This window comes from Salmo trutta, chromosome 12, assembly GCF_901001165.1.
Source record: "Salmo trutta chromosome 12, fSalTru1.1, whole genome shotgun sequence".
In the NCBI taxonomy this organism is placed as follows: Eukaryota; Metazoa; Chordata; class Actinopteri; order Salmoniformes; family Salmonidae; genus Salmo; species Salmo trutta.
This window is the reverse complement of record NC_042968.1, coordinates 45344821-45357390: the sequence shown is the minus strand read 5'-3', so window position 1 is coordinate 45357390 and position 12570 is coordinate 45344821. Positions and strand designations below refer to the sequence as shown.

General features: G+C 39.3%; 1 long non-coding RNA gene across 1 annotated transcript; it reads left to right on the top strand.

Moving 5' to 3' along the window:
* Positions 1-5885: 5885 nt before the first annotated feature.
* Positions 5886-6397, top strand: LOC115203633 (uncharacterized). The gene is made up of 3 exons (XR_003880214.1): positions 5886-5925; positions 6075-6179; positions 6316-6397. It is a non-coding gene; the product is annotated as an uncharacterized LOC115203633 (long non-coding RNA).
* The last annotated feature ends 6173 nt before the right edge of the window (positions 6398-12570 follow it).

The following is a 12570-nucleotide window of genomic DNA, read 5'->3' as shown; positions in this document are numbered from 1 at the left end:
GCATTTAACCCAACCCCTCTGAATCAGAGAGGTCCGGGGGGGCTGCCATAATCGACATCCACATCTTCGACGCCCGGGGAACAGTGGGTTGGTTAACTGCCTTGCTCAGAGGCAGAACGATAGATTTTTAAGTTGTCAGCTCGGGGATTCGAACCAGCAACACAGCTCGGGGATTCGATCCAGCAACCTTTCAGTTACTGGCCCAACGATCTAATCACTAGGCTACATATGCCTTGCCACTGTGATATATAGGCCTAAAGGCCGAGACAATAACAAGACACAGTGGCAGAATAGATTCAACCACAACATTGTTTTATCACAAAACCGGAGAGCAACCTCTATCAGGTGAAGTCCACAAAACATGTTACAAACCCCTTTACATGACCTACTGCATGGTCAAGAAAGCACCATTTCAACATCAACATTTCCACATCATCTAATCACCTATGCTTAGTCTAATATAGTGACAACTAAAAGATACCAAAAACAATTTAGTCCAATCAAAGTAAGCTAAATATGATGTGGCTGTCCATGGTACTGATTTGTGTGTGTGTGTGTGTGTGTGTGTGTGTGTGTGTGTGTGTGTGGTGTGTGTGTGTGTGTGTGTGTGTGTGTGTGTGTGTGTGTGTGTGTGTGTGTGTGTGTGTGTGTGTGTGTGTGTGTGTGTGTGTGTGTGTGTGTGTGTGTGTGTGTGTGTGTGTGTGCGTGCGTGCGTGCGTGCACGCACGCGAGCAAGTGGAAAAAACATGTTGACTAACCCTATTTTGTAGTGAACCGCCAATGCCAACCTCCTCTTTAATGTTGCTGAAACGGTCTATAACTCTAAATCATAATCACGCTTTTAGTTTTTGTTGTCCTAGTCTACCTGGCTAAAATGCTTGCTCGTTAGCCTAACTTCCTTTCATGGGCAACGATGCGCCAGGCCAGCTAGTTAACATTAGCCTAACGTTACTACATCGATCTACATGTTGAACTTCCATCCTCTCAGGCCAGGGGCACAATGTATGAATTTATGGTTGGACTAGAATCGCCATTATAATCATTGGCCAGTACGGAGAATTACACTACCATTCAAAAGTTTGGAGTCACTTAGAAATCTCCTTGTTTTTGAAAGAAAAGCACATTTTATGTCCATTAAAATAACATTAAATTGATCAGAAATACAGTGTAGACATTGTAAATGTTGTAAAAGACTATTGTAGCTGGAAACGGCAGATTTTTTATGGAATATCTACATAAGCGTACAGAGGCCCATTATCAGCAACCATCACTCCTGTGTTCCAATGGCACGTTGTGTTAGCTTATCAAAGTTTATCATTTTAAAAGGCTAATTGATCATTAGAAAACCCTTTTGCAATTATGTTAGAACAGCTGAAAACTGTTGTCCTGATTAAAGAAGCAATAAAACAGGCCTTCTTTAGACTAGTTGAGTATCTGGAGCATCAGCATTTGTGGGTTTGATTACAGGCTCAAAATGGCCAAAAACAAAGACCTTTCTTCTGAAACTCGTCAGTCTATTCTTGTTCTGAGAAATGAAGACTATTCCATGCAAGAAATTGCCAAGAAACTGAAGATATCGTACAACGCCGTGTACTACTCCCTTCACAGAACAGCGCAAACTGGCTCTAACCACAATAGAAAGAGGAGTGGGAGGACCCAGTGCACAACTGAGTAATAGGACAAGTACATTAGAGTGTCTAGTTTGAGAAACAGACGCCTCAGAAGTCCTCAACTGGCAGCTTCGTTAAATAGTACCTGCAAAACACCAGTCTCAACGTCAACAGTGAAGAGGCGAATCCGGGATGCTGGCCTTCTAGGCAGAGTTCCTCTGTCCAGTGTCTGTATTCTTTTGCCCATCTTAATCTTTTCTTTTTATTGGCCAGTCTGAGATATGGCTTTTTCTTTGCAAAAAACAATTTCCAGCTACAACAGTCATTTACAACATGAACAATGTCTACACTGTATTTCTAATCAATTTGATGTTATTTTAATGGACAAAATGTTTTGCTTTTCTTTCAAAAACAAGGACATTTGTAAGTGACCCCAAACTTTTGAATGGTAGTGTAAGTAATAGCACAATTCCAAATCCCTATCTCCATGCATGGCTAATTTAGGAAAAGGAACGATTTTAGCTAGCTAGCTAGCCACCGAAGGACAACGACACAACAAGATGCAACAAGTCATGTTTTCTGTCAATGACGTTTGGCTTGATGTGATGTGATTGGTCTGAAGCCAAATCCAAACGGGCTTCCCTTGACACTTTGTTTTGGTGCGCCAGGACCATTTACAGCTGAGCTCACTCAACACTGATTGGTTATTATTTTATCATTTTTTATCAATTGAGGCCAAATGCTCGCTGGCTTCCCTGGCTTCCCTTGCATTCAGTGCTATGCTCGGCAACAGTGTGGTTAAGGTTAGGGTTAAAGTTTGCCTGACGACTCATCCTGAATTAAATTCCGCTGCTCTATCGATCGCTTCGTACATCAGTTTAAACCTACCATCCTAGAAGTTGTTTGTTAGGATGTCAAATCACGAGATTCATGAAGAAATGTGTGTAGGCCAGCAAAACGCATCACTCTATTTTTTGAAAATTCTATATCTTGATTGCTGACATGCAAACCATTTTGGACTGTATCAACAGTGGACTAATGGAACAAATACCAAAATAGTGGTATTTTAAAATCAGATTTTAAGAAGAGAAATGGTAGAATTCACTACATTGGTGTCAGCTGTGCCAGTGAGGTCATTGGAGAGGCTTGTATATTTCTCATAGACTAGACGTAACATAGTACATGTAAATCCGGGACACTCAAATTAGTATGATAGGTTAGGTATGGTTAAATACTGTAAGACAGAAGGCCACTTAAGGCAAAAACTAAAGTAGGGTGCTTGGTCGGGCGTATAACACGAGTGTCTAGCAACCCAAAGGTTGCAAGCTCGAACCTTATCATGGACAACTTGAGCATTTTAGCTAATTAGCAACTTTACAACTACTTACTACTTTTTAGCTAGGATATTTTGCAACTATTTAACGTATTAGCTAACCCTTCCTCTAAAATAAACATTAACCTTAACCCTTTATCCTAACTCCTAACCCTATCCATACCTCTAACCCCTAGCCTAGCTAACGTTAGCCACGTAGCTAAAATTAGTGTTAGCAACCTAGTTAAATAAAGGGTAAATAAAAAAAATACAAATCTACATATGGTATGTGACTTTGAACAAAGAGGTTCTTGACCAATGTACTGAACATTATTACTGTTGTAGGGTTCACAGTATTGTAGGGTTCACCATTGACCAAGATCCTGCAATATGTGTTCTGGGATATAATCCAGGCTAACTACTGTAACAGTCACAAAAACAAGTGGATAGCCTGGGCCCTAACAGTCACAAAAATAGGTGGATAGCCTGGGCCCTAACAGTCACAAAAATAGGTGGATAGCCTGGACCCTAACAGTTACAAAAACTGTGCAGCGGTACGAGGTAATTGAGGTAGATATGTACATATACCAGTGGAGGCTCCTCAGAGGAGGAAGGGGAGGACCATCCTCCTCAGTGAAATTTCATAAAAATAGTGAAACACTAAAAAAGTGATCCTTTTTAGATTAAACTATACTAAATATATTAATATGTCACCAAATAATTTAAACACACTGTTTTGCAATGAAGGTCTATAGTAACTTCAACAGCACTCTCTGGGGTAGCACCATGGTGTAGCCAGAGAACAGCTAGCTTCTGTCCTCCTCTGGGTACATTGACTCCAATACAAAACCTAGGAGGCTTGTAGGCCTCACCCCCTTCCACAGACATACATGGTAATTATGACCACTTCCGGAGGACGACCTCCAACCAATCAAAGCTTTTGCAGAATGAACTGACACGTTGTTCATCCAATCATAGGATTAGGATCAGAGAACGAACCAAGTGAGTTGTAATGGGGTTTCTATGTGTTGAGAAACTTGGTGACATTATTAGATAGAGATTGAAAAGTGATAGTTGAACTTTTTTTCAAATTAGTTTCTTCAAATTACAGGAGACGGAGGAAGTAGATTAAAAATTGTTTTCTTGGTTTTAGAATGTATTTTTGTGCCCAGTTAGTGCAATTTATTTCAATGTGCCCTGTTAGTAGCAGTAGCTAGCTAGCTACCAGCTCTAGTTTTCGACGCCAACATTACCTACAATTTTGTTGACTTTGTTGAAAAAACCCTTTCATTCTCTGGGGTACACGGAAAAGGTGCGAATTAAAACTGAGAATTCGTTTCATGAAGACAGATGCAAAGGTGAGGGCGTTCAATACCAATTGGTATCAAAAGTATAGCTGGTTAACAGGGAGCCTGTCATCAAGCCGCCTGTATTGCTAGCCTGCTTTTTGGAAAGTCTGAGCCTTGTCGAAAGGTGGGTACAGTGACCTGAAGAACATCGATCGTTCAGCTAAACGGCGAAACAAAAGCAGGGAGCATATAAATGCCCACATCAGATTTAAGCTTCTGGGGGAAAAGCCGCATAGATCATAACGAAGGTCTGCGTATTCAAACTGCACAACACAACGAGAAAGTAAGAAGAAATTGGGATGTTCTCAAGCGGTTTATCAACACCATTGCGTTTTTGGGCATGCAATTAATAGGCTTTTAGAGGACACCACAAGAGGGAAAGTTCCGCTTACAGCGGTTATTGCACGTTACGATGCTTTACTTCCTGAACATATGGAACTTTCGATTGTCTTTTCTGGGATGTCGATAGCTTCCATCGTATCATCCATTACAAATTTGATTAAAGAGAGGTTGACGCAGCGGACTGATTCGCGCGCGTTCAAGAGGCATTCCGCATTCCTCCGATATTTATTCAGCACAGATGATATCACATAAGCACTCGGGACAAACACAAACACAAATTTGTTACATAAATGTTGCAGCAGCCTAGGCTACACCTTATAATTACAGATCTGACATGGTGTATGGGATGAAAACGAGACAATCTTTCAGTCTGATCAACGGTATACTACTAATAAATGCTGTTGCATACAGCCTATGTGCGCTGTCCATTTGGTCAGGGTAAACTAACTGGTAACGTTATGTATTTATAGTCCATTGGTGTGTCCGGAGAAAATGTGAATGTGATCAAATGTGGTTTATATTCAACATTGGTCTGGCTAGGCTGCCGATACATTTTAATCCCAAATGTTTAACTGGAATGAATCTATCAACACAATAGTGGTTACAGATGTGAGGACATTTTCTAAGGCCTACAGTTGCATAGACCTGCGCGATACAAACATGCATAAAGCTCAGACCTGTGAGTTCTATTCTCTATTAATTGTTGTCTCTGTGTCTGGGTAGAGGAAATCCCACTCCTAATTTAGTCTGAATGTGATTCATATGAACAAGTATAAAGTTGCTTCCCCCAGGGCCAGGAGTTTTTTTCAGTTTTTTAAAACCATGTGACCTGAAAAACTGGTCCCTTGTAAAACCTTTTTACAGCTGATTAATCACTGTCATACCTTATAGGGTCCAGAGTTTTCCTGGTTATGTTAACAGATATAGAAAAACTCTGGGCCCCAGGGGTAAAAATTGCCCCACCACTCTGGGACCTATGGTGCCACCAGTCTGCTTGCTTGTTTTCCGTTATCGTCAGGTACTTTGATGTGTCAAGTGGGCGAGATGCACAGTCTATTTAACTTTGTGAATTTTGAGATATCTGAGTTTAACTTCATGGAGAAACTTGTTATTCAAACCTACAATGGTGCAACTGTAGTGGAATCTATCTGCCAATTTGTATTTACAGCTAAATCCCCTCCTGTTCCCTGATTAAGAGGTGATGACTACTCCACTCTACTACCATTGTCAACTCTCTCCTGACATGAACTGAAGCCACGTCTCATGTGCCCGGTCATCCACTGGCACATTGAGTGTTTCCCCTCCAAGCACTGTGAGTCCCCCTATCAATTTTCTCTCATTACTGTATGTAGAGTCAATCACAAACACTATCACATTATTACACATCAATGATTTTACTCCTTGCTTGGACTAACTCATTCTTACCTCTTTTGTCTAACTGTGTAGTCTGTTGTCTTGTAGTTTTTATCTTCCCAGTGAAATCCTGTCCTGAAGTCAAGCCTCTGAACACCTCAACTCTTGCTTCATACCCTCATTCAGTCACTGTTGTGATCCCTTCCCAACACTGTAAGTAGCCCTCTCATTCCCCTTCCTTACAATATTGTACTATAAATGTCTTTATTAAATGCTTTAGTTTAAAATCATTTGTCTTTGATGATTTTTTAAACACTCTTTGTCGTCTTTGTGCGTTCCGCGCCTATAGTGTGCGTCTTCCATCCTCCTAAATTTTTCAAGTCACCAGCCTCCGCTAACATATAGGTAAGGGTAAAGTGACTAGGCAACATGATACGTAATAAATAGTAGCAGCAGCGTATGTGACAAGTCACAAGAGTTATTGCAAAAAGGGTCAATGCAGATAGTCCAGGTAGCTATTTGGTTAACTGCTTTATGTGAGACCCTTTCATAGAATATATGGCCTAGAATACTCAGTGGTGTAAAGTACTTAAGTAAAAATACTTTAAAGTACTACTTAAGTCATTTTTGGGGGTATGTGTACTTTACTTTACTATTTATATTTTTGACAACTTTTACTTTTACTTCACTACGTTCATAAAGAAAATAATGTACTTTTTACAACATACATTTGACCTGACATCCAAAAGTACTTGTTACATTTTGAACGCTTAGCAGGACAGAAAAAGTGTCCAATTCACACACTTATCAAGAGAACATGCCTGGTCATCTCTACAGCCCCTTATCTGGTAGACTCACTAAACACAAATGCATCTTTTGTTATTGATGTCTGAGTGTTGGAGTCTGCCCCTGGCTATACATACATTTTAAAAACAAGAAAATAGTGCTGTCTGCTTTGCTTAAAATAAGGAATTTGAAATTATTTATACTTCTTCTACTTTTATTTTTGATACTTAAGTATATTTTAGCAATTACATGTACTTTTGATTCTTAAGTATATTTTAGCAATTACATGTACTTTTGATACTTAAGTATATTTTAGCAATTACATGTACTTTTGATACTTAAGTATATTTAGAACCAAATACTTTTAGGTTTTTACTCAAGTAATATTTTAGTGGTAGAATTTTATTTTTACTTGAGTAACTTTCTGTCAAGGTATCTATACTTTTACTCAAGTATGACAATTGGGTACTTTTTCCACCACTGAGAATACCCTTTCCTATTTCAAGAAATGTAACCTAATAACATGAGCCCAAACACAATCTCTAGTCCAATGTCATGAGCCCAAACACAATCTCTAGTCCAATGTCATGAGCCCAAACACAATCTGAAGCCCAATGTCATGAGCCCAAACACAATCTCTAGTCCAATGTCATGAGCCCAAACACAATCTGAAGCCCAATGTCATGAGCCCAAACACAATCTCTAGTCCAATGTCATGAGCCCAAACACAATCTGAAGCCCAATGTCATGAGCCCAAACACAATCTCTAGTCCAATGTCATGAGCCCAAACACAATCTGAAGCCCAATGTCATGAGCCCAAACACAATCTCTAGTCCAATGTCATGAGCCCAAACACAATCTGAAGCCCAATGTCATGAGCCCAAACACAATCTCTAGTCCAATGTCATGAGCCCAAACACAATCTCTAGTCCAATGTCATGAGCCCAAACACAATCTCTAGTCCAATGTCATGAGCCCAAACACAATCTGAAGCCCAATGTCATGAGCCCAAACACAATCTCTAGTCCAATGTCATGAGCCCAAACACAATCTGAAGCCCAATGTCATGAGCCCAAACACAATCTCTAGTCCAATGTCATGAGCCCAAACACAATCTGAAGCCCAATGTCATGAGCCCAAACACAATCTCTAGTCCAATGTCATGAGCCCAAACACAATCTCTAGTCCAATGTCATGAGCCCAAACACAATCTGAAGCCCAATGTCATGAGCCCAAACACAATCTGAAGCCCAATGTCATGAGCCCAAACACAATCTCTAGTCCAATGTCATGAGCCCAAACACAATCTGAAGCCCAATGTCATGAGCCCAAACACAATCTCTAGTCCAATGTCATGAGCCCAAACACAATCTGAAGCCCAATGTCATGAGCCCAAACACAATCTCTAGTCCAATGTCATGAGCCCAAACACAATCTGAAGCCCAATGTCATGAGCCCAAACACAATCTGAAGCCCAATGTCATGAGCCCAAACACAATCTGAAGCCCAATGTCATGAGCCCAAACACATTCTGAAGCCCAATGTCATGAGCCCAAACACATTCTGAAACCCAATGTCATGAGCCCAAACACAATCTGAAGCCCAATGTCATGAGCCCAAACACAATATGAAGCCCAATGTCATGAGCCCAAACACAATCTGAAGCCCAATGTCATGAGCCCAAACACAATTTGAAGCCCAATGTCATGAGCCCAAACACAATCTGAAGCCCAATGTCATGAGCCCAAACACAATCTGAAGCCCAATGTCATGAGCCCAAACACAATCTCTAGTCCGATGTCATGAGCCCAAACACAATCTCTAGTCCGATGTCATGAGCCCAAACACAATCTCTAGTCCGATGTCATGAGCCCAAACACAATCTCTAGTCCGATGTCATGAGCCCAAACACAATCTGTAGTCCGATGTCATGAGCCCAAACACATTCTCAAGCTAAGCCATTCCTTTTATTTTATTTTTGTATTGTGTGTTTTAATTAACTCATGTTTCTGTTGCTGTTATTCTTTTTCAATGTTCTAGGACATTTGAAAGGTCCTGTAGAATTCATATTTTGATCAATGTACACTTTGCATAATCTTGGAACACTTTGCAAAAGGAGTTAAAACTAGAATTTTATTCTGATTGATTTTTAATACCAGATTGGAGGTTTGTTGACCACAGATTGCACATGTTTTTAAAACCTGCTCTTTTAAACTCTTTTAAGCACTTTGCACTGTCTTAACTCCCGTTCATTGTTATGTTATATGTTGTGATGTGTTCTGGGTCATGTACAGTGTCTTCAGAAGGTATTCACTCCCCTTGACTTTTTCCACATTTTGTTGTTCTTACAGCCTGAATTTAAAATGGATTCATTTGAAATGTTGTATCACTGGTCAACACACAATACCCCATAATGTCAAAGTGGAACTATGTTTTCAGATTTTTTTAAAACAAATTAATAAAAAAATGTGAAGCTGAAATGTCTTGAGTCAATAAGTATTCCACCCCTTTGTTATGCCAAGGTTAACTATGTTCAGGAGTAAAAATGTGCGGAACAAGTCACATAATACGTTGCTTGGACTCAGTCTGTGTGCATTTAATAGTGTTTAACATGATTTTTTAATGACTACCTCATCTCTGTACCCAACACATACAATTGTCTGTAAGGTCCCTCAGTCAAGCAGTGAATTTCAAACACAGATTCAACCACAAAGACCAGGGAGGTTTTCCAATGCCTTGCAAAGAAGGACATCTAATGGTAAATGGGTCAAATTTAAATAAAAAGCAGACATTGAATATCCCTTTGAGCATGGTGAAGTTATTAATTACACTTTGGATAGTGTATCAATAGGTTAAATCAATAAGCCCAGTCACTACAAAGATACAGACGACCTTCCTACTCAGTTGCCCGAGAGGAAGGAAACCGCTCAGGAATTATGGCAACTTTAAAACAGTTACAGAGTTTTACAGAAAACTGAGGATGGATCAACAACATTACATTTAAGTCATTTAGCAGACCCTCTTATCCAGAGCAACTTACAGTAGTGAATGCATACATTTCATACTTTTTTTTTTTCATTTTTTTTTCTCCATACTGGTCCCCCGTGGGAATCAAACCCACAACCCTGGCATTGCAAACACCATGCTCTACCAACTGAGCCACATGGGACTACAAAAACATTGTAGTGACTCCACAATACTAACCTAAATGACAGAGTGAAAAGAAGGACGACTGTACAAAATACAAATGTTCAAAAACATGCATCCTGTTTGCAATACGGCACTAAAGTAAAACTGCAAAAAATGTGGCAAAGAAAGTAACTTTTGTCCTGAACACAAAGTGTTATGTTTGGGTTAAATCCAACACACCACATCACTGAGTACTATTTTTCATATTTTCAAGCATGGTGGTGGCTGCATCATGTTATGGGTATGCTTGTCATCGGCAAGGACTATGGAGTTTTTTTTAGGATCAAAATAAATGGAATAGAGCTAAGGACATGCAAAATCCTAGAGGAAAACCTGGTTCAGTCTGATTTCCAACAGACACTGGGAGACAAATTCACCTTTCAGCAGGACAATAACCCAAAACACACGGCCAAATATACACTAGAGTTACTTACCAAGACGATATTGAATGTTCCTGAGTGGCCTAGTTACAGTTTTGACTTAAATCGGCTTCAAAATATATGTCAAGACTTAAGAATGGCTGTCTAGCAATGATCAACAGCCAACAAATATTGTACAATTCAGGTGTGCAAAGCTCTTAAAGACTTACCCAGAAAGACTTGCAGCTGTAATCGCTGCCAAAGGTGATTCTAACATGTATTGACTTAAGGGTGAGAATACTTATGTAAATTAGATATTTATGTATTTCATTTTCAATAAATTTGCATACATTTCTAAAAACATGTTTTCACTTTGTCATTATAGGGTATTGTGTGTAGTTGTGTGAGAGAGAAAAGATCTATTCATTCCATTTTAAATTTATGCTGTAACACACCAAAATGTGGAATGAGCCAAGAGGTATGAATACATTCTGAAGGCACTGTGCTGCTATCTGGGCCAGGGCTCACTTGAAATAGAGATCCGTATCACAATGTGACTTCTCTGGTTCAGTAAAGGATATTAATACAAAATATACAATAAGGGTACTGTAATTTCAGATAATAGGCCTATTCACAAAGACCAGTTATTGTTGCACACTCGCACGTAGCCTACAGTCACAAAGATTCATCTTATTTGGACCATAGACCTATTTACATCATGCATGCTAAAGGTACACAACATCTTTTCAACGTAGGCAAAAGGGATTTTATCTCAATGATAAAAGAGGTTAACTAAAATAGAAAATTGCTATATATTAATACATTCAAGTAGAGTATATGGTTCTCCATGGGAATTGACATTTACATTTTAGTCATTTAGCAGATGCTCTTATCCAGAGTGACTTACAGTAGTGAATGCATACATTTTTTATTTTTTATTTTTTCATACTGGCCCCCCGTGGGAATCAAACCCACAACCCTGGCGTTGCAAACACCATGCTCTACCAACTGAGCCACAGGGAAGTCGACGAGGTAGCGTGTGATCTTTCTGTTTACACTTTTCTTGCACTAGATTATTTCTATGACTTTTGAATGACCCTCTTGTGCATCAAAAACTCAGCATGAACCATAGACCTCTCTTTGAATCAATAAGGACTTAAGATCATAAAAATGATTCCACTGGGTGTTGCTATATATTGACACACGTGCTGCTGAAAAAGTTCAACTTTAAGGGTTTATCGAAGATGCTATATGTAACGTTTTGGGCAACCCGACCAAATTCACATTTTAGTCATTTAGCAGACGCTCTTATCCACAGCAATTTACAGTAGTGAATGCATACATTTCATACTTTTTTTTCTCTGTACTGGTCCCACGTGGGAATCGAACCCACCACCCTGGCATTGCAAACACCATGCTCTACCAACTGAGCCACGCGGGAAATATGAGTTATAGAGCTGTCATTCATTAATTGAAAGCAAGTATAAGACGCTGTAGATTTGTTCTATGTGTGCTATTTCTATACTTCCCGTTCTTAAGTTTTGTTTTTGCCTCTTTTGCTTTCGGTTTTCCACACCAGCTTCAAACAGCTGGAAATACAATATTTTTGGTTATTGAAAATATATTTCACAGTGGTTTAGATGGTACAATGATTCTCTACACTTTACATTGCTTGTTTCATCACTTAAACTGAAATTAGGTGAACTATTTATTGAAATTTTTGTACCCAGGAAATGGTGGAGTGATTTCTGCATATTGCTCCTTTAATAATAACAATTGGCTACATTTGATATCTCACTAAAAGGGATGGGATTGACCCCTGAGATTAAAAACTTTTTGGGACATTTTTGTTCTATTTGTAACACGTAATGACCCGTTTTTTCTTTTTTAAATAATAGTTTTTATTTGCACCCATTATTGCCCAAATAAACATCGTCCTTTGAACCCTTCCTATCTGTAAGAAATGATTTTGATATGAATATTCCAACAGTATACTGTAGTATGTATCTGGCACAGCAGGAGACAGTCTGTGGTAGACTAGTTTTATTATCTATTTCTAGTTCTGTGTTTCACTCTAATGCCCACCTAAAATCAAAATCAAACACTGCGTTAACAGGCTTGTGATGACGTCACATTGTTCATTGCGTCATGCTCACATCGATACCTCTTTCTGTTCATGTAAAAACTCTCTGACACAATCCATTCGTGGTGCACTCAGTATATTTCAGATCAATGCTGTGAGCACTCTTCCATCGTGATCCTGCCTGTG